Below are 21,613 nucleotides of genomic sequence, written 5' to 3'. Positions count from 1 at the left end.
TATGGTTTGGATTTCTTGAAGAAAAAAAAAAGTGTGATAAGAAGCCTTCAACTAAGCCTTTAACTAAACCTTAAAACTATGCACTGCATTGCCAACATTTATATAATTAATATTACAACAACAGTAACAAGTATTAGTTAAATTGAATGAAATGCCCAAATAAATGACAAATACATTAGTAAAAGCATTAATAATATTAATAATGCATTTTATTAATATTATACTGCTTTATTGGTGTTAGCATTATTATTATTACTTGTGTACAATTTGAATACAAGAAGTGGAGACGAAGAACAAGCGTAAGTTTAAAATGTATTTGTGTATACATGCGCGAGCATATTCAAGGAAGGTAGCGCATTAATTTCGAACTGTGATTAAATTGCCTGGAACTCTTATGGAAATAACCGTTTGGAAGCACGGAACCTCGCCAATCTGAGTCTAGCGACAGAGATTATTGTTCTTTTCTGCGAAAAGGTAAGTTAATGCTATTTGTTTATGTATTTATCATTTTTCTCAGTGTAACGTTAGAGTTCTATGATGTCACAGACAACAGAAGCATAAAATGGCTTTTTTTAAATATCTTAGAGTATCTGATCGAAATTCAGACTCAACCGACTTTTTAAATTAAAGTATACATTAGCCTACATTAAAAATCACACACATTAGCAAACCGTTTTAAGGATATAATCGAGGTCTTATATACCGGAATGTTTTTATAGCATGTTGTCGTAATGTGGTGTTAACGAAACGATTGCAACTGCAACATTTTGAGGATGTTTTGAGAATGTTGGTCAGGATCAGTTTGGAATTCACGTGGTGATCGACTGTTAACGTCAATTCGGGTAAAAAAAAAAATAAAAAATAGCCCATACATTCAGAATTTGGTGCCTAAACAAGCATACAACCTTCTGCTTAACCTAATGTTAATGTTACGTGCAAAATCATCAATATTAAAACAATAAAAGGCTTGAACTACTTCAGTTGTTGTGTAATGAATCTAAAATATATGAAAGTCTACACTCAAAAAAAATTAAATATGTGTGTTGTTTGATTAAAATAAATAGAGTATATTGAAACAAATAAAATGAATCAGTTTAAAGGATATACACAGTTATTTCAAATCAATCGAAACTAAATCCAGGGGAAATTAAATGAGCTCAATTAATTTTTGCTGAAACTACAAAAAGGAATTGAGCTGAGTCAACTACTTCTTTTGCGCATGCTCAGAAGACAGGAACTTCCGGTGACCGCTTCAGCCAATGCCATTAATGTGGAGTTGTGTGAAATCAGTAAGTCCAAAAATCTCTTACCATCCTTGTCTATATTGTGCTGATAGTTATTAAAAACTGTTCAAAACAGTCCAAGTATTGTATTTAAGCAGATATTTGACTCTTTATTTTTATATTTAAAACGAACTTGGATCACATGTATATGCAATGAAAAAATAGCTAATTCGTTTAAACGCCTGCATTCATGTGAATATTTAGACATTAACGTGGTATTTGCTTAGATTTGTCTACGCGTTATTTCGGGTCACTAAAGGGACATGGTTTGCTAGCGGTATTCTGTTACAGTACATTATAGTTAGGGCTGCAGGATAATCATTGTACGATGTATAATGTGCATCTGGTCAGTAAAGCCGGTTCTGTAATCAGCGGTAAATTCCATCAGGTGCGCGGCTCGTCATTGATCAACGGCTCTGCGTTGTAAATGCGGCTCAATGTGACATATCGCACGATGATTATCCTGCAGCCCTAATTTACAGTACATAATGTTTCACTTTACAATCGGAGTTTGGAGAGAAGCCTGATAGAACGTATGATCACAAATTTTTAAAGTGAAAGTTTCATTTATAATTTAAAGTGACATGAAAAGTGGTTTCAGTAGCAGAACTAAACCACCCGAATCTATTTAAAAATGCATTTCATTCTGATACATTAAAAAAATATCATAACTATCAATTTAAGTAAATATCATTCTAATTCATTTTTGTTTTCTTTTCACAGGTTTTACAAGAGCAACATAACAAATCATTCTTGGCTTTCAGTTTTTATTAGGCTAATTAATGTTATTTAATTTTAATTAATTCATGGATATTTTTAAACACCTTTTATTACTTTCATGAAATAGAGGGAACTTTTTTATTAATGGGTACTTGGACATGCATGTTTTGGAATACAGTATATAAATGTATAATAGTATAATCAAAATCAGATTTTACATACTGATACATTTTGATTATTGTGGTTTTACAATTTCCTAATTGATTGTTGTGCTTGGTTTTCTTCCAGCTATCTGAATGTGGCTTTGTAAGGAGTGTGGAGCATGAGAGTCTAACAGGTACAAATTGATAAAACATTATAAGCTATGTCATGGTCATTATGGCAGAAATCAGCGCTATCCATGTTGTTATGCGAGTTGCCCGTGTGCTTTCCAAACATGGAATAGCCTTAAAAGTCATCTATATATAAGACATACAAATATGTATATTTGAGAATATACAGAGAATAACAGCATAGATGTGTCAGGGGAATGCATCCTCAAAGCATTGTGTGCATACTTGAATTAAGACCATGTATAGCTGTTCAAGGAGTATGCTGTAAGCAAATGCTTCTCTTCCGTCTGCTTCACTTTCATATATTACACAGCAAATTTCTGGAGTTCGAAAATCAGGAGTTAGGCAAAAAAGTGTGAAAGAGTTAAATTTTTGGAGTTTATTTTTTAACTTTCACTACATTTTGTGTTACGGGATACTCCCTGGCTGTGTTGTTTTTCGGAGTTCATTCATTGGTGTTCAGGAGCACGTTTTAACACTAACGTTACATCAGTAGCGCGCCATTACACGAGCCTGGTTCTGCCACACGAAGGACTGATGAAGTTGTCTACTTCGTCACGAGGTAGGTAAAAAACTAATAGGCCTTTATCACAGTCCGCGTGTCGTCACTTCCGCTGCTGAATAGTAGCGTAAACTGATTTCCGCTCTGCAGTAGCAATGGATGCGCGAAGGTTTACCACATCTCTTCGAGATCTTCCTCACATTGTCGACGTGTGTAAGATTGTTGAAAATCTTTCTCAAACGAAGACATCCAGACTTGAGAAGGGATATAAATTCTTCTACGAGAACTTTATATTTAACTATGAAGGTAAGTTTACATTTAACGTTATTTTAATCGCTAACGTTAGCTGATTGGCTAAAGTTAAACCATGAGGTGAAATTGTTGAAAAATGTATAAAACGTGCAAAAAAAATAAATAAATTACAGGTATACAGGATATATTTCTTTTTTGCTGTAATACTGTGTTGTTTTGCAATGCTGTTATTGTTACTTATAATAGTTTCTGAGGTGGTAGATAGCGAGGTGATTGTCAGGGCACGGTGTTACCGGTCCATGAAGAAAAACGATGAGCCACACTCTCTGCAGGTTTACCCATTCAGGAAAAATTATAGCCAGCTCCAGTTCGAGGAGACTAATCTGTGTTCATTGTTGCTACGATTGTAGCTTGTTAGACTGCGGTTGCAGTTTTTAAAGTTTATAATTTAAAAAAATCTTGTTAGACTGCCGTTTCAGTCAGTTATGTTTTTGTAAACGTAAATTGTAGATAGTAACGTACAGACTGTGGTTTTATTTATTTAGATTTAATTTAAAGCTGAAGAGAATCCTCCTGTGATCACCAGTTTCTACTGTTCCTGTGTGGCTGGTGTAAGGAATTAATTAGCTCAAATTTATAATGATTCAAATAAGGAATCGAATCGAAAGATTCGGAACTTGATTAAATTGATTCAGAGTTAATAGATTACACTTCTTAACCATTCGTCCAGCAAAGTGGTCAATTCAGCATACTGTATTAACTCAAAAAGGTTTATATTATGTTCCTGGCCAAGATCACAAATAAACCAAAATATTACGTTAGGAAATTTTAAAGCTGAGGTAGCTTGATCTAAACACAGATAGAACTTTTGTGAACATAAAGTCAAGACACTTCTTTTAATGAAACAATGATTTATTGAACTACTCTAAGACACAACGCTAATCTACTAAACACAAATAAACACACACACACACACACACACACACACACACACACACACACACACACACACACACATTCACACTCATACAGTTCCGGGGATGAGAAATTACTGAGTTGAAGAGAACCCCAAATGTTCTAGTATCTTAACTAGTTCTTAGATCGCAACCTTAGAAAATCACAAAAGCAGAGACTTAGCTTTTAACTACTTAGGGAGTATTTTGCACCAGTTTCAGCGAAGTAAACAGAGATCTTGTTACTTGCGTTTGTGCCGGGAACGGGGGTTCCGGGGGCTCGTCTGAGCGAAAGTTCTGGTTGGTTGCTGGTCGATGACGTAGTTTGGGAAATCCCTCGACGTGGAGGAGTGGTTTTCTGGAGCCGATCTTTCGGTTGCCTGGTTACGCAGGTTGATGCGCTGGAAGTTCTTTTGAGTCGGCGTTGCGAGACTTGGAAAAGTTCGGCAGTCACGAAACTTCAGTTCTGTAGAGTTTTGATGGCACCGTTGCGTGCTTGGTCGAGTGGTCGAGCGCAGATGGAAAAGCACTCAAACCACAAGAGGCGAAAGGCGTGAGGCGAGAGCTGAGAGCTCTGAGTTCGCTGAGTTCTTGCTGAGTTCGCTTAGTTCGCTCCGTTCTGTTAGGAACATGAAGTTTTAAACGGGCCGCTAGGGCACGTCCCACGATGCTGGGATCCAATGGCATTGCTGAAGGGGCGGGTCACGCCACCCCCTTTTCGTCCTGTAATTCCTTCTGGTACGTAACTTATTAGGATATGGATTTCTCTGCAATTTTTGTTATTAACTTCAATAAACTATTTAAAGTATAAAAAAGAAAGTATAACAAAGTATACACAATCATTTTCTCATTCATTCAGACAAACTGCATCCATCATGATATTTCATCGCATATTACCCCATGGTAAATTGCTTGCATGCTAAAACATTTGTCACTGCTAAAGGCATATAAATGCATAGATTAAACTCCAACGATCACATAAAACACATCGAGCATATAAATGAAAACATATGATACTGTTTATAAGCTGATTGTTTCTTAAAGATTGTCTCTGCAGTGTACGTATCTCTATTGAGAGACGGGGTGTTTTGGAATGTCAGGGGAGAGGGGGACAGGAAGTCCGAAAAACCATGTGAGTCACGCTGGACGCATCATGTGCCATGCCAGCTTTATTTCAGAAGACTGGAGGTTTGTTTCTTAGGTGCTTTGAGACAGAGAGCGTTTTCTTCTCTCTGGATGCGTAAGACGCAGATCTCGACAAAAGCGGTCCATACAATTAGCGTCTGGTGATTATCATGTGATGGTCATGTTAAAATTTTATGGCTGGGAGGAGGATTCTTTTTGATTAACAGAAATGTGAACACTTCTGTTTGGGTGCTTTGTTCCGCATTCCTACACATTCCCCCTTTTGGCTGGCGATGTTTCTGGTGTGAACATCGGCAGGCACTGGAACAAGAAGCAGAGAGAGAGAACAAAACACGCACAAGACACAAACAAAATCTCCATCACTAGCTGAATTCTGGTGCAGGGATTTAGTTATTTGGTCTGGTACAGTTAGAGGCACTTGCAATAACGTAGGGCCGCATCGGTGAGAATTATTGTTAATTTGGTGGTTTTGATTGACCGGAGTATCGGGAGTTCAACGAGGCGATGTAGACGTGTGCTCGATCAGGTGCTACGTCAGATAGTGCATGGGATCGTATTCAAGGTGGGCTATCCATTGAGGAGTCTCTTTCTCGTAGCGCATGGGCCATGGGAGTAACTAGGCGTTGCGTTTGAGCGTAACCGTTTTGGTACGACCGCAAATAGTTCGTTCATGAACTTGATAATTTTTAGTTTGAAAGGGTGCGGGGATTATCACGATCTGTGACGGTGCTAAATCGTAATTCAGCTTGGAGTTTGTTCACATGTCGTTTTAAGGCGGCTAGGTTTAGAATGTTAAACAGAGTGCCCACAGCCGCACCAGCCCCCGCAGGGCGCCCAATAATCGTTTGGGACGCCGGTTGTACCCGCTTAATTCAGCCTGGGTTACGATCATTTTCTGTAATTAGCGCAGCATGTGGTTCACATCTGCCTGCATGTGGGCAAGGGCTTCCCGTGTCTGACGGGTGTCGGCCCAAGACTTTTGGGGGCTGATAGGGTGTAGTTTGTTCTGGAAAACATCATAGGGTCGAATCGGCCATACACCTTTAGAGGTAGACTTTGCGGTTAGCTATTGGTAGTCCTGATTACGCAGATAAACAGGGCGGCGAATCATAACATCTACCTGGAGAGAGAAAATGACAACGGGACAGTTAGCCACGACGATCATGGTTTGGCGGGGTTGCTCAAATCGTTAACAAAATTTCTGGCAGTGATTTGCAAATAATATGGTGTACTGAGTCAATCCCATCTTCAGGGGCCTAGACTTAAAAGAAAGTTAGGTAAGTTTCTGATGAGGGCTAGAAGGAAGGGACACATAGAGAAAGGGAGAAAAAGGAAAACACGAAGAGACACAATGACACTGACTGAGGTTAGACAGTAAGGATAAGTGTCACATGTGTGGAGCAGCTCCTCTCTGCTGGGCGGAGGTTGGTCCTAGCAGTGCGGCAGAGGAGAACGTTTAGGTGATTTGTGTTGTGTTTAGGAAGTTAGCTGTGTGCTTACCTAGAAGGATAGAAATCATGTTAGTGTGAGGCATAGTCATGAATTGTCGGTCTGTGTCAGTGGGTTTGGTCTTCCCCCTTTTGCTGTTAGTTGGAACCCCAATGTCTCTTTATCTGCTTTTGGTGAACCTATTGAGGAACTGGCTCGCTGCGCCCTTGTCCGATTCTGGTTCGGTCGGTAACAGGCGAGAACTTGTGGGATTCCTTTCAGTGGGGTAAGGACTTTCTCCGACTGGCACTAGGGAGTGTTCTGCCAAGGATGGCGAAACCGTAATACCACACTTTGTTTCCGACACTGAGTTCCTTGTGCGAAGGAGGTGGCTAGCATGGGGCTTTACATCCACATGTCTCTATATTTCCTGCATCATTTCTTTCAATTTTGAGTTATGCTCGGTGGCTTGGGTTTCTTGGTTGAAGCTGGCAACACATCAGGCATCCTTCTATGTAATCTGCCACATCTTGTTGTATGCCAGGCTTCTGTGCCACCTGTTTGAATGGGTTGTAGGTGGTTTTGGCACCACAGTGCACTGCGCATGGTGCATCGTGTGCATGTTTAAGCCTCATCCCCCTTTGGCTCTGAGGGACTACAAGCTTTGGCGCAGTTAGGGGCTCAGAGACATATGTGAAGGCACCATTTTGCAGATGCAGCATGTTCTTAATGGATTGGAGGGTGCGGAGGTCTGAAGAAGTGGATTAGTCGAGTGTAGATCTCGTAGGAGAGTAAAGTTTGAAGATGTGAGCAGAAATGGGTAGGTCTGCTGATGTGGGAGGAGGAGGGGTGTTGCATACCAGTGGTATGTTGGTGGCGGGTAAGAGCTGTAGCCATCGGGATGGGTGGGAGGGCATGAAATGTATTGAATGGTTGTGATGGGCAAGGGTCGCTGTTGAGCCGGACCACGCCCGCTTTCAGATTGCCTTGGTGATTGTCTGGGCAGTCATGGACTTACGCTGTGGGCATCAGTTTCATTGGGCCACAGTCCGGGACGTCCTTTGCAAAAGAGTCCCTGTACTCATGTAGAATTTCTTTAAGTCTTTGGTGATCTGCTTTCTTGAGTCTGGTGTCCTTTGGTAGGCTTTGGTGTCTGTGCTTCGTTGCTTTGAAGAGATTCAGGCTGCCGGCTGAGTTTTCCTGCCCAGGGGCTAGCACTGCAACAGATACTGAAGTGTCTTGGACATTTATGGCAGTTTTGAGTTGAGGGGGACTTGAGTCTGAGTCCCACGCTTGCAGTGAGCAGAGGGAAGGGCCTTGTTCTTTGCTGCTTGGCGTTGAACTTGAGCTTGGCCTTGACTTTGACACTACATCGTCACTAAGCAAATTGAAGGCAACGTCTGTGGCTTGACACTGCGACTCATTGGGGACTACTGACTGGAAGGGCAATGGCTCATGGACTTGCGTCCACAACTTCAGGTGTTTAAAGTCTATCAAGGGTTTGAAGCGATTTAGCAGATCCTTTCCTATGAGGAGCGGATAGTTGTTTAGAGGTGAGATGTAGACTGGGTGGATGAGATTCATCGGTCCCACTGTTAGGTGAATTGGGGCCACATGTTTCAGCTGTAGGCCCATGTTTGAGTATGTTTGCAGGTTCAGTTCGCACCTTTGGAGTTTGAAAGTTCCATCAGTTATAGTTCTTTGAATTTTCTCAAGGAGTTCAGTTGACATTAGAGTGATGTCGGCTCCTGTGTCTAGAAGGGCTTCCACTTTGACATGACCTTCGATGGTGATGGGGAGGTAAAACTTTCTCGTTGTACCTTTCTCGGTGAGATCGCTTAGGAGTTGAGGGACTGGAGTTTGAGATGAGATAGGTGCGAGTTCAGAACTGATTCTGTGTTCTTCGGAGGAGTGGCAGACGACCAGGACAGCACTTTCCGGTGACTGAGTTGTTATATCAGCAGGTGTTTGTTGGAATCTTCTGTGATCTGACGTGTCATGTGTTGAGTCAGTTTCTGTCTCTTGCTCTGGATGTTTAAAGAAGCTTTCTTGTCCATCTGAAGTTATGACAGTTACAGTGTTCTTGGGGTAAGGAGAAGAGGTGCTGTTCTGTGTGGTTTGTTGGACCAGGTGGTCGTTGCCTTCTTGTCTGGCCGCTAGTCAGGCCGCAGTGGATTTCTCTTTCTTTTCCCACTTCCGATCCTCCTCTTTGCATTTGAAGAACTCTTGCATCATCATTCTCATCAGTTCTTGTGAATCAAAACACGGCAATGTCTTTTCTTCATGTGTAGATTCAGCTTGAGCTTGACCAGTGTGGAATCTTTGTAAGTTTTTTCGTCGATTTGTTGGACTGGTTGCATTAGATTCCCACGAGCCATTTCCTGAGCTTCCTGATGAGGTTGGCCGACTCCATGATCTCTCCCATCGATTCTCACAAGGTCTTGGATGGTACCAGGATTTTTCCCAGTAGCGTTCAGGTGAGTGTTGTCGTCCGCGTGGTCCATCCCAGCGGTCGTTTCTTTGTGTAGGTCGGGCGCCAAAGTGAAAGTCACGTTCTCTGTTGAATGAGGATGGTCTCCATTCTCTAGGAGGTGGCTTGAAGCTTTCTTGGTGTTGGGCGCCCTCTAGGGTCATTTCTTGACATAGTGTGTTAAAATCAAGAACTGCAGTAGACTTGGTGCACTTTTCTGATGCCATCTTTTGCTTGCCGTAGGCTTTGTGCGCCAGGTCTCGCAGTTGTTGAGACGTCATTGTTTGTGGGCATGCAAGGACGCCAAGGTGGTGGCTTACTGCAGGATGGAGATTTCTCAGAAAGAGAGTCTTAAAGTTCATGTCCTGCTCCATGTCAGGTTCATTGCGAGCTCCGAAGTATGCTTCTCTAAGCCGGCTATAGTATGCCTGGGAGGATTCATGACGACCCTGTTTTGTCTCCAGGGCGGCCACCAGTCCTTGCTCTGATTCTGGGACTGCGAATTCTTTGACGAGGGCTTGGCGGAGTGATTGGTAGTCAGCCTTTGTGTGAGACGGCTGTCGGTCCAGGAAGCTCCGTACCTCAGGGCTGGATCTCATTCGCAGAAGGTAAAGTCTGTCTTTGTCAGTAACATTGGGTCTCATTTCTAAGTGAAAATCGACATCATTCAAGTAAGAGTGGACATCTTGACCATCTGGCACACTCGGGGTGAATTTGCTGATGTTTCGGGCCAGCTTGTCAAGGTCTTTGAGGTTCATGCCATGTGATGGGTTATGGCTGGCCTTGGGGAGTTCTCGTAGCTTGGGTGTGAGGTAGGTTTCTTCAGAGGGAGCTGGCGAGGGTTTCTGAGTCGCTCCCTCCCCCTTTTGTTCACGTGACATTTCAGGAACAGGGGACCCGGGCCTGCTTAGCAGGGGTGAGGCCGGGGCCCGTTGCGTCCTGGTTGGCTCAGGGCGCAGTTCATAAGCATATCTGAGTTCATTTTTGACACTGTCAAATTCCTCTTTCATGTCGTCAAGTTGTTGAGTGAGGTAACTTATCTCAGTTCTTGCCTCGTTCAGATGTGTTTCGAGGGCTTTAATTCTGCTGTTCTTGTCTCGGAAGTCCAGCCTTGCCTTTTCCAGTAGCTGCTCTGCGTACTGTAGCTTGTCGCTGAGGTCGGCGCGGGCGGACTTTGCGTGCTCCATTTCTTGTGTGTGGTTTGCTAGAGTTTCTTGTAGTCTAGCGATCTCCTCAGTTGCTCTGGGATCCGTCTCATTGGACCCTTCCCGTCGATCTTGAGCCTCCAGCTCTAGCTGCTCGATGCGTCGCTGTGCGCGTTTCAGCTCCTGCTGGAGATAGGCGGCTTGTCTGTCGCTCCGTTTGAGGGAGGCGATGAGGGTGTGACTCAGGGAGCCAGTGATCTTTGCTAGCTCTTTGTGTCCGTAGCTCTGACCTGGATCATGTTTCATGATGCCTGTTATGTTGTTGTCCAGTTGGTCTTGTGTCTGGTGTTTGACAGCTTCGGAGGCTTTGGGTAAGAGGCTGTCCGTCACGGCGCTTAGCCAGATTTCCAGGTCCTCCCAGTGACCAACGGGGTCTGTTGGGCGAGGCATGTTTTGATGCCGTGAGGAAAGACCAGACCACTGACTAACACAGACCTGTAGAAAGAAGAACAAACAAACAAACAAAACCAAAACAGTGGTGTGAGTGTGGTGGTGTCAGGTGTAAGTGGGTTTTGGGTGTGTTGTGTTGAGGTGAGTGTGGTTCTCCCCGCAGGTGGTTCACTGGTGTGCACGCCTCCAGCTAGCGTCACTATGGAGGAGGCGAGGGGGTACCCACGGGTGTTGTAGCTAGAACAGAGAGAGGAAAGAGGAACAAACACACACAACAAAGAACGGCGTAGTCGTCGGCTGCTTCCCCCTTTTTCTAAAGAGAAGGGAGAAAAGAGACAACAACAAAAGGAACACTTTGGGAATAAGGTAGAAAGAGAGAGATTGGGAGAGAGAGGGAAAGTGAAATACACCTTTCTGGCCGCAGAATGAGTACAGTCAAGTTTTGTTTTTGTTTTTTTCAACTTGATGAATGCTTCTAGATACGGTGCTCAGAAATGGGTATTTCACACGCCAGGACTATGATTGTTATTATAATCTCCTCCTGGGTATGGGAACATACAATAACAATGACAGTATTGGCTTTGCGACTGGTAGGATTGACACTGTACACCAATCAGAGCGTTTCTGGAAACGGGTTCACGACTGGCGCCTATCAGTCCTCGCTGGACTCGTTGGGACCTTGGCTGTAGGGTTCCACGATGAGAGGGGAAAGTGAGAGTTAGGCACAAGTTTAATTGGCGTTTTCAGGTTGTATGAACATTGATTAAATGTCTTTTAAACAACCAAAATTCTCTGCTTTTATGATTCTCACAGGCACAATCGAGGAAATAGCAGCAGTAGTCAAATCAAGAGGAGGACAGCTAGGTGAAAGAGAGAGAGTGAGGAGAGAGACAGCCAATTGGAAATGAGGTTTCGCTCCCAAGTCAGGGAATATGACAAGACTTGATTATTACAATTACAATTAAAGCCTTGGTTTGCAAATTAAAATTGATGTTTCCATTCAGTAATGATTGTGGGAGAACTAAAACTGTAACGCTTTGTTAAAGTTTTAGTCAGCAGTTGTAATCAAATGAATCAACACAAACCATTGAGGTATGGGAAAAGGAACAACTATTGATTGTAAAAAGGAGTCGTTTTCAAATCAATAATGATTGTTCCTGGTTATAATTTAGAAGTTTTCATTAAAAATTGGTCAAGGAAATTATAATTTCTCTATTCAACGTGTATCATTGCCGTCTGAAAAGGGGAAATGTGATTATGATTAAACTTAAAATTAAAATGTTCAATTAAAATCAAAAAATTTTTAATTGGAATCAGAAGTTTAAATTAGAGATTAAAATTTCCAAATAAAAAAATGTTTAACATAAATTATCACCTTGGCAATGAAAGTTGGTGACCAAATTAAAATGATGCCTCCTTAAAATTGACTACAAATAATCAATGTTAAATCAATCACAGAAATTGCGGTGTGGCAAGGAGATGTGATTATTTATTAAGATTGATCAAAGTATTCAGATTGATCAGCTTAAAAATAGTATTTGATTATAAAGCTTGTAACAGTTTAATCTGGCAATGCAAACAGTCAAAAAGGAGAGAGCCTTAAATCGAAACAATAAAATGTTTTAATTTGAGATTTATGATAGGGCTTTAATGGTTTGTTACAATCGCATCAAAAAGAGATTTAAGTTTAAAATTGTCAGTATTCCTGTCACATGGGAGGAGGGAAGAAATACAAGGAATAGTGTACAGAGATATGAAGTAAAGAAGTTTGCAGAATGAGCGTTAAAGTTCAAAGCTTGTGATTGAGTCACCCAAACAACGTTACACACACTGAGTTCAAACACAATGGATCACCCTAACCGATTGCGTGCTAACTGCTATTTTTCAAGGCTAATGGTTTTACATAGGCTTCAATGCACACGCGTTAGCTTTAGCTAGGTTAGCTATACCACTTGTTGTTTACAATATGAGCAGGCGGACTGCGCCTGCACAACGAAACTCTGCCCCGGAAAAGGTATGTTAGGATTTCCGGGTCACAGCGTTTCTATGGCAACCACCAGCGTGTGGTTCAGCAGTCTTAAATACAATGCATGAAATGACAGGACATTTCGGAATTGCAAAGCAAATAAGCACTATTTAGATTCTTGTCTCAACTCGTTAGAGTGAGGCACATTTATCCACAGATTTACTGCGATTAATACAACATATTTCACAGGTCTCGGCGGACCTTAATTCTGTGCTTGTCTGTTAAACAACACCACAGCACATATGGACTCAGCCACACAATTTTAAGATCTCAAAATTTCTCCCATAAAGCAACGTGTGGGTGCTCGCGCTGAGCGCCACGTCTTAACTTCACTAACGTTAGTTTTAAGTGAATACTAGGTAAAAGAGCATTAGGTCGCGAGCCTAAAGATCTTAAACCGGGAGTCAGCTTAAGTTTTCACTCTGGAACACGCAGTGTAAAACACTAGCTGCAAGGCCTTTTGACAGAGAGGAAAAACAAGGAACACGCTCGTTTTTCTTCTTTTCTTTGTCTCAATTTCTAAAACTTTACTGCAGTTTAAATTCTTTACACAACAACTCAAAGTTATGCTTTCATTCATTCCAGACTGGCAGCCACAATAAAGCATACAGTACACAATAAACTGTTTCTCTGTCTTTGAACTATTTCTACCGGATAAAATAGAACAAATACCATATAGAATGACTTGTTTTATGTTCAAATAGTTAGATGTGCCCGCATTCTCCACCATCTGTAAGGAATTAATTAGCTCAAATTTATAATGATTCAAATAAGGAATCGAATCGAAAGATTCGGAACTTGATTAAATTGATTCAGAGTTAATAGATTACACTTCTTAACCATTCGTCCAGCAAAGTGGTCAATTCAGCATACTGTATTAACTCAAAAAGGTTTATATTATGTTCCTGGCCAAGATCACAAATAAACCAAAATATTACGTTAGGAAATTTTAAAGCTGAGGTAGCTTGATCTAAACACAGATAGAACTTTTGTGAACATAAAGTCAAGACACTTCTTTTAATGAAACAATGATTTATTGAACTACTCTAAGACACAACGCTAATCTACTAAACACAAATAAACACACACACACACACACACACACACACACACACACACACACACACACACACACACACACACACACACATTCACACTCATACAGTTCCGGGGATGAGAAATTACTGAGTTGAAGAGAACCCCAAATGTTCTAGTATCTTAACTAGTTCTTAGATCGCAACCTTAGAAAATCACAAAAGCAGAGACTTAGCTTTTAACTACTTAGGGAGTATTTTGCACCAGTTTCAGCGAAGTAAACAGAGATCTTGTTACTTGCGTTTGTGCCGGGAACGGGGGTTCCGGGGGCTCGTCTGAGCGAAAGTTCTGGTTGGTTGCTGGTCGATGACGTAGTTTGGGAAATCCCTCGACGTGGAGGAGTGGTTTTCTGGAGCCGATCTTTCGGTTGCCTGGTTACGCAGGTTGATGCGCTGGAAGTTCTTTTGAGTCGGCGTTGCGAGACTTGGAAAAGTTCGGCAGTCACGAAACTTCAGTTCTGTAGAGTTTTGATGGCACCGTTGCGTGCTTGGTCGAGTGGTCGAGCGCAGATGGAAAAGCACTCAAACCACAAGAGGCGAAAGGCGTGAGGCGAGAGCTGAGAGCTCTGAGTTCGCTGAGTTCTTGCTGAGTTCGCTTAGTTCGCTCCGTTCTGTTAGGAACATGAAGTTTTAAACGGGCCGCTAGGGCACGTCCCACGATGCTGGGATCCAATGGCATTGCTGAAGGGGCGGGTCACGCCACCCCCTTTTCGTCCTGTAATTCCTTCTGGTACGTAACTTATTAGGATATGGATTTCTCTGCAATTTTTGTTATTAACTTCAATAAACTATTTAAAGTATAAAAAAGAAAGTATAACAAAGTATACACAATCATTTTCTCATTCATTCAGACAAACTGCATCCATCATGATATTTCATCGCATATTACCCCATGGTAAATTGCTTGCATGCTAAAACATTTGTCACTGCTAAAGGCATATAAATGCATAGATTAAACTCCAACGATCACATAAAACACATCGAGCATATAAATGAAAACATATGATACTGTTTATAAGCTGATTGTTTCTTAAAGATTGTCTCTGCAGTGTACGTATCTCTATTGAGAGACGGGGTGTTTTGGAATGTCAGGGGAGAGGGGGACAGGAAGTCCGAAAAACCATGTGAGTCACGCTGGACGCATCATGTGCCATGCCAGCTTTATTTCAGAAGACTGGAGGTTTGTTTCTTAGGTGCTTTGAGACAGAGAGCGTTTTCTTCTCTCTGGATGCGTAAGACGCAGATCTCGACAAAAGCGGTCCATACAATTAGCGTCTGGTGATTATCATGTGATGGTCATGTTAAAATTTTATGGCTGGGAGGAGGATTCTTTTTGATTAACAGAAATGTGAACACTTCTGTTTGGGTGCTTTGTTCCGCATTCCTACACTGGGAAAGACCTATGCAACCATATGGTTGGCCTGTTGTTTCAGAGTGCACATTACAGCATGATGAAACTTAAAGCGGTGCCACCTTCCATATCCAGCACAAGCTCTCTGCAGACTTGGCACAGGCCCCGGACTCAAGTATAGTAAATGGTTATTATTTTTTGTCTTTTATATTGCATTTTATAAACATGATATAATTGGAATTAACTTTTTTATTTTGAAGGGAATCCATCCTGAACCAGTTGGCAGTTTACGTGTGAGGAAGCCGAAAACTTCTGGCAGAAGTGGTGTAAAGTCCACTCTTTATAGGGCCTACACAGGTGATTACGTTTATATAATTTCATATGTACTCAAAAGATATACCTAATACACACACATATACATTTGCTTCCTCTCTCTCTCTCTCTCTCTCTCTCTCTCACACACACTCTCTCTCTCTCTCTCTCTCTCTCTCTCTCTCTCTCTCTCTCACACACACACACTCTCTCTCTCTCTCACTCTCACTCTCTCTCTCTCACACTCTCTCTGTCTCTCTCTCTCTCTCTCTCTCTCTCTCTCTCTCTCTTACACACACACTCACTCACTCACCCTCTCTCACACACACACACACACACACACACACACACACTAACTCACCCTCTCTCACTCACACACACACTAACTCACCCTCTCACACACACACACACACACACACACACACACACACACACACACACACACACACACACACACACACACACACTCTCTCTCACTCACACACACACACATTAACTCACACTCTCTCACACACACACACACACACACACACACACACACACACACACCCTCTCTCACTCACACACACACTAACTCTTTGTCTCTCTCTCACTCACTCACACACACACACACACACACACACACACACACACTCTCTCTCACTCACACACACACACACACACATTAACTCACACTCTCTCACACACACACACACACACACACACACACACACACACCCTCTCTCACTCACACACACACTAACTCTTTGTCTCTCTCACACACACACACACACACACACACACACACACACACACACACACACACACACTCTCTCTCACTCACACACACACACATTAACTCACACTCTCTCACACACACACACACACACACACACACACACACACACCCTCTCTCACTCACACACACACTAACTCTTTGTCTCTCTCTCACTCACTCACACACACACACACACACACACACACACACACACTCTCTCTCACTCACACACACACACACACACACATTAACTCACACTCTCTCACACACACACACACACACACACACACACACACACACACCCTCTCTCACTCACACACACACTAACTCTTTGTCTCTCTCACACACACACACACACACACACACACACACACACACACACACACACACTCTCACTCACACACACTAACTCTTATACACACACACACACACACTCACTCACCCTCTCTCACTCACACACACACTAACTCTTTGTCTCTCTCTCACACACACACACACACACACACACACACACACACACACACATACACTCTCACTCACACACACACACTCACTCACTCACCCTCTCTCTCTCACACACACACACACACACACACACACACACAAATACCACTCTCACTCACTTGTGGTATTTGTGCCTTTAATACTTGTTTTTTTTTTAGGTCCTATTCCAAACAATTTGGTTCTCTCTTCTGTGGAATCTTTAATGAGTGTCAGACCCCAGCCACTGATCTGCAAGGTTCTGCATGGCTTGTCAGAAATTAATCTGGTGGAGTCAATGTTCGGGCTAGTGCCCAAAGGTTCTTTGTTGTCTTATCAGTGCCCTTCCGTGTCATCGAGGGATATTGTCAAGCATGCTGAAGCCCCGACCTTTCCTACACTTCCTTTGGATGGGTACAAATTAGAAGGGAGATTTAAATTTGTCCCTAATTACCACGAGATGTGGTTTCTAGAAAGCTTGACAGTAACACAAGAGCTCAGCACAATAATTGAGGCAGACACGCGGGATCAGTCACAGTCTCCTCTATGGAATCAAATGCGTCTACCTCGAATTACATCAAGTAGATTCCGTGAGGTGTGTCATGTGAGGGGAGAAACATCCAGCCAGGCGCTAGCTTTCCGAATAATTAAAGGGGTTCGGCAGACTTCTGCAATGAAGCGGGGATTGGAACTGGAGCCTGAAGTCCTACTTCAGTACTCCGACATGATGAATGTCAATGTTTCACAGTGTGGGTTTGTTGTGCATCCTGATGCTCCACACCTTGGCACAAGCCCTGATGGCAGAGTTTATGACCCATCTGAAAACCCTCCCTTTGGACTTGCGGAGGTGAAATGCCCTGATGTTGTTGATATTTCTCAGGCAACACACATCAGATTTCTTAATGGTCAAGCAAAGCTTAAGGAAAGCCACAAATACTACTGGCAGGTACAGGGACAGCTGGCAGTAACGGGTCTGAGCTGGTGTGATTTTATAACAAACACCAAAACTGATGTCACCATTGAGCGCATCTGGAGGGATGATAGATTTATTGATTTGATGAAGGACAAACTTGATTTGTTCTTCTTCAATACCTACATGGATGTGTATCTTGCCTCAAAGAGCTGTTAAGCTAGTTGTGATGGTGATTTGTAAATAATTATGTAATTGTTTTCTTAATTTCTTTAAAATATTATCTGTATATAAAGAAAAGTTGACAGCATTTATTCTTTTGTAACTAAAAATTTAGTAATTTTGTATAGTTTAAAAAGATATAGTAACATTGTAAATATTGTACAAATGAAGGAGACAGGTTAACAATTAACTTTTTATTAGTATCGGAAAAATGCAATTAATATCATCTGTACATGTGTCAAATCTGGTTTTAAACAATGCAACAGTTTTTTTTTTTTTCTTTTTTTTTTCATGTATTCTGTTTGGTTAGCCTGTTTTAAACACACAACACAAATAAATTTTGCAACATCAAATACAAGTTTTTACAAGTTTGTGTATTATTTTTGTACAGTTTAAGCTATAAACTGGAAACAACTTCATAAACTATATACAAATGTGTCTTTAATAAACTATAAACAAAAGTTCATTCTTGGAAGAAAATATTACATCATGAAAATGTTTAATTGTGGGTGAGTTATGTGTTTTGTGTACAAAACGGTTACAAAACAACATCATCTTTGGTATCAAGGGGGCCTTGATAATTAGCCATTAGACAACAGTTTGCCCAGATCTGGTTCACTGTGCCTGTGAGGGTGAGAGGAACGGTTGAGTCCCAGATGTGATTTTCTTTAATTCGTCGAATGACTCTCTCTACCACAATCCGAAGACGGGCTATTGCTTGTGTGCGTTTTGTATCCTCTTTTGAGAATTGGGCTGCTCGTTTGAAAGGAGGAATGACAAGTCTGGCTCCCACACTCTCAAGCAGTCTCTCTATGGTAAAGCCTTTATCTGCCATGCAAACGTCTCCAGGCTCCAGCAGGTCCAAAAGTCCTGACTGCTTTGTTATCTCTCTGTCAGAGATGGATCCGGTGAAAAGCTGAGAAACAAAGGTAATGACCCCACATGGAGCAACTCCAATCAAGCCTTTGAAGGTGGGGTAGTTTTTGTAATGGGAAAACATCTCTGACTGCAGTGTCAGTGCTGTGGGGTTTTCACACCTGATCTCAGTACAGTCTAAAATTACACGGACATCTGAGCAGTACTTCAGAAATTTTGCTGGCATGGTTGCCCTGACTTGTTCTTTTGTCATCCATATAGGCAACGATCCCAAAATCAGGTACAGAAAATTTGCCCATGTTATGATGACTCTGCTGACAGTTGTTGTACTCACATTAAAGATATCTGCCAAGACCTTCTCTCGTAGACCTGCAGACACGCGACAGCAATAAAGAAAAAACTCATCAATGAGCTGGAGTTTCCTGTTGGGGCTTGATCCAGGTACAGACTCAAGTCCCTGTCTCTGCGCCTTTGACCAGTAAACAAGGTTTGATGCCGATGGTTCAATAGATTCCCAGAAGATCCTGAAAACTCTCTCTGAAGCAAAGCGTGTATAAAATCGGAAATCGTCATCTGAGAGACAAAATCGATCTATGTGTATGTGAGTGACAGAAAGAGCTTGGACCTTAGCCTCCAAGTCTCTTATTCTCTCAGCTGCAGCATCCAAAACACCAGCAGAAGGGGCCGTTGAGTAGTCGTGTTCCACCAGTGAAGCGGGTCCCTGACAGACTGCAGACTGTTCATCGCCGATATCAGACGATCGACTGTCATTTTCTCGCGTTATCCTATCCAATACATTTGGACGTTTTTGGTGAACACTACCCCAGTTGTTCCATTCGAATTTCGATGGTATAACTCCTCGCTTCAGGCGTTTACGACCGGTTGCAGATGTGTAGTCAGACTCCGTGAAATGCTGGCTGCACACGTATGTACTCCCTCTCGAAACTGCAAAGCTTTTGCCTTCATCCCGCCGAATTGCGTGAATCCACCGTTTCTTAGATTCTTCCTCAGTTGGAAAAGAATGAAAATTAAGATATGGCTGTTTTGTTGAACTATTAGAACACTTAGGGACGCAACAACAATTTCTCCCTGTGCTCGCCGCCATTGACACGGACTTGAGCGGAAGTTATTTTACGCTACTATTTGAAACTTCCGCTTTTCGAATGCGGAAGTGTGATAAAGGCCTATTCCAAAATGTTCTTTATCTTCTGACAGACAGCTGATTACATAGCTGTTACGTTATCTACTGTGTACTGACGCCAATAACCGCGGCGAACTTTGTGTTGAATGAATCTCCGATGCAAAACATGGCTGTTTTGAGCGGACTTTTTTCCCGATGTGAACAAGCTAATATTAGCTTACGTCTTTCTGTTCACCTTATTTTTGTAAACGAGTGTTTTGCTGTCAAATTTAAGTTGTGACTCGCTCAAGAAACATTCTGTTAAGCTTCCATAATGTAATGCCGACGAGACGAGGTAATATCTAGCAATGTCAGTAAACTGAAGTGTCTAAGTCTAACTTTACCTTGGCTAAAAACTATCATAGTTTAGCCATGAACGTGTAAAGTCATGCCTGCAATGTTTTGAGTCGTAACGGCTAACGTTACAAATGTTTTAGTAGTGACTCGTGACCTATGAGAGTTCGTGGCTTTCATATTAAACATTTTGCATTTCCAATCACAATAACATTAGAGGTTATTTTAAATTACATGTTTTCTCTTCATTGTCAGGATGTTGACAGAAGTGCAGGATGGAGTGAAGTAGTAAAACTGGACGAAATTTGTTTCTCAGATTTTCTCAATTCAGGTGAGTTATATGTTTAGAGTAAGTGACTGTAATTTTATGATTTATTTTGTAAATAACATGTTGTTGATGTTATTGTGTAGTCCAGCTGAAGTTTTTGATACCAGATAAAACAACACTGAAAATCACAGATGACCAGGGCTCAGCTGATGTACTACACGTTTTCTTGATTCTTGGATGTCAAAGGACTGGTAAGTATTAAAAAATATTTCAAAATGTTATTGAAAAAAAAAATATATTGTTACATTTGTCTGAAAGATTATCTTTTTTTTTTTTTTTTTTTAGATTTGCAAGAATTATCACGGATGCTTGGAATGGTGGTTGCTACAAGGTTCCTGGAAAAATTGAACACTTGGAAAGTAATTGAGGCCAAGAAGATCAATTTTGAAGAGGCAACATATCATCTGGTGAAAAGGTTTGTTTAGACAACACTATTATGTTCCAAATATTTAGCTTGAATTAATTCACTTCCAGAACAAAAACTTACAGATAATTTACCCCTTTGTCATTCAAGATGTTCATGTCTTTCTTTCATCAGTCATAAAGAAATTGTGTTTTTTGAGGAAAGCATTGCAGGATTTTTCTCAACATAGTGGATTTCTGTGGTGCTTAACGTATTGAATACATTTATATTTATACAGTTTTTAATCTCAAATGCTGGTCTTGTCTACCTCTGTGATGCACATGCATACTCTGTGCACTCTGGTTCAATACATTTAGAGTATATCGAAAAAAAAAAATTATTTTTATTTTTTTGCAAAGGGCATTTGATAATCTTTGCACGTTCACTTTGTAAACACTGGGTCGGTACTTCTGCAGCGATGTAGGACAATTTTGAGTCAGAGATGGATGAAATTGAGATGGTAGTTTTTCGACGTACCCTAACTGTCTTGAAACCAGAGTGCACATAGTATGTATGCTCAATGCACAGCTAGACAAGACGAGCATTTGTGGTTAAAACGTGTACAAATATGAATTTATTAATGAAAGTAACACATTGTTTTGCTAGATAAGACCCTTCTTCCCCGGCTGGGATGGTTTAGAGCCATTTGAAGTTGCATTGAAACTGCAATTCTGAAATTCAAACTCGCATGCACCATTG

General features: G+C 41.6%; 1 protein-coding gene, 2 long non-coding RNA genes and 1 pseudogene across 3 annotated transcripts in view; 3 read left to right on the top strand and 1 right to left on the bottom strand.

Moving 5' to 3' along the window:
• The window catches only part of LOC141334161 (uncharacterized), a 336,215-nt pseudogene that overhangs the window by 13,126 nt on the left and 301,476 nt on the right, over positions 1–21,613 (bottom strand).
• Positions 1–21,613, top strand: part of LOC141334162 (uncharacterized) — a 181,307-nt gene that overhangs the window by 133,971 nt on the left and 25,723 nt on the right. The window lies entirely within an intron of this gene.
• Positions 2,648–20,667, top strand: LOC141334174 (uncharacterized). Its single transcript, XR_012355498.1, has 3 exons — positions 2,648–2,897; positions 20,439–20,514; positions 20,595–20,667. It is a non-coding gene; the product is annotated as an uncharacterized lncRNA (long non-coding RNA).
• On the top strand, positions 15,194–17,017 carry LOC141334173 (uncharacterized). Its single transcript, XR_012355497.1, has 3 exons — positions 15,194–15,327; positions 15,413–15,509; positions 16,884–17,017. It is a non-coding gene; the product is annotated as an uncharacterized lncRNA (long non-coding RNA).

The sequence above is a fragment of the Garra rufa genome, chromosome 4, assembly GCF_049309525.1.
Source record: "Garra rufa chromosome 4, GarRuf1.0, whole genome shotgun sequence".
Taxonomy (NCBI): Eukaryota; Metazoa; Chordata; class Actinopteri; order Cypriniformes; family Cyprinidae; genus Garra; species Garra rufa.
This window is presented reverse-complemented; position numbering and strand designations above follow the sequence as displayed.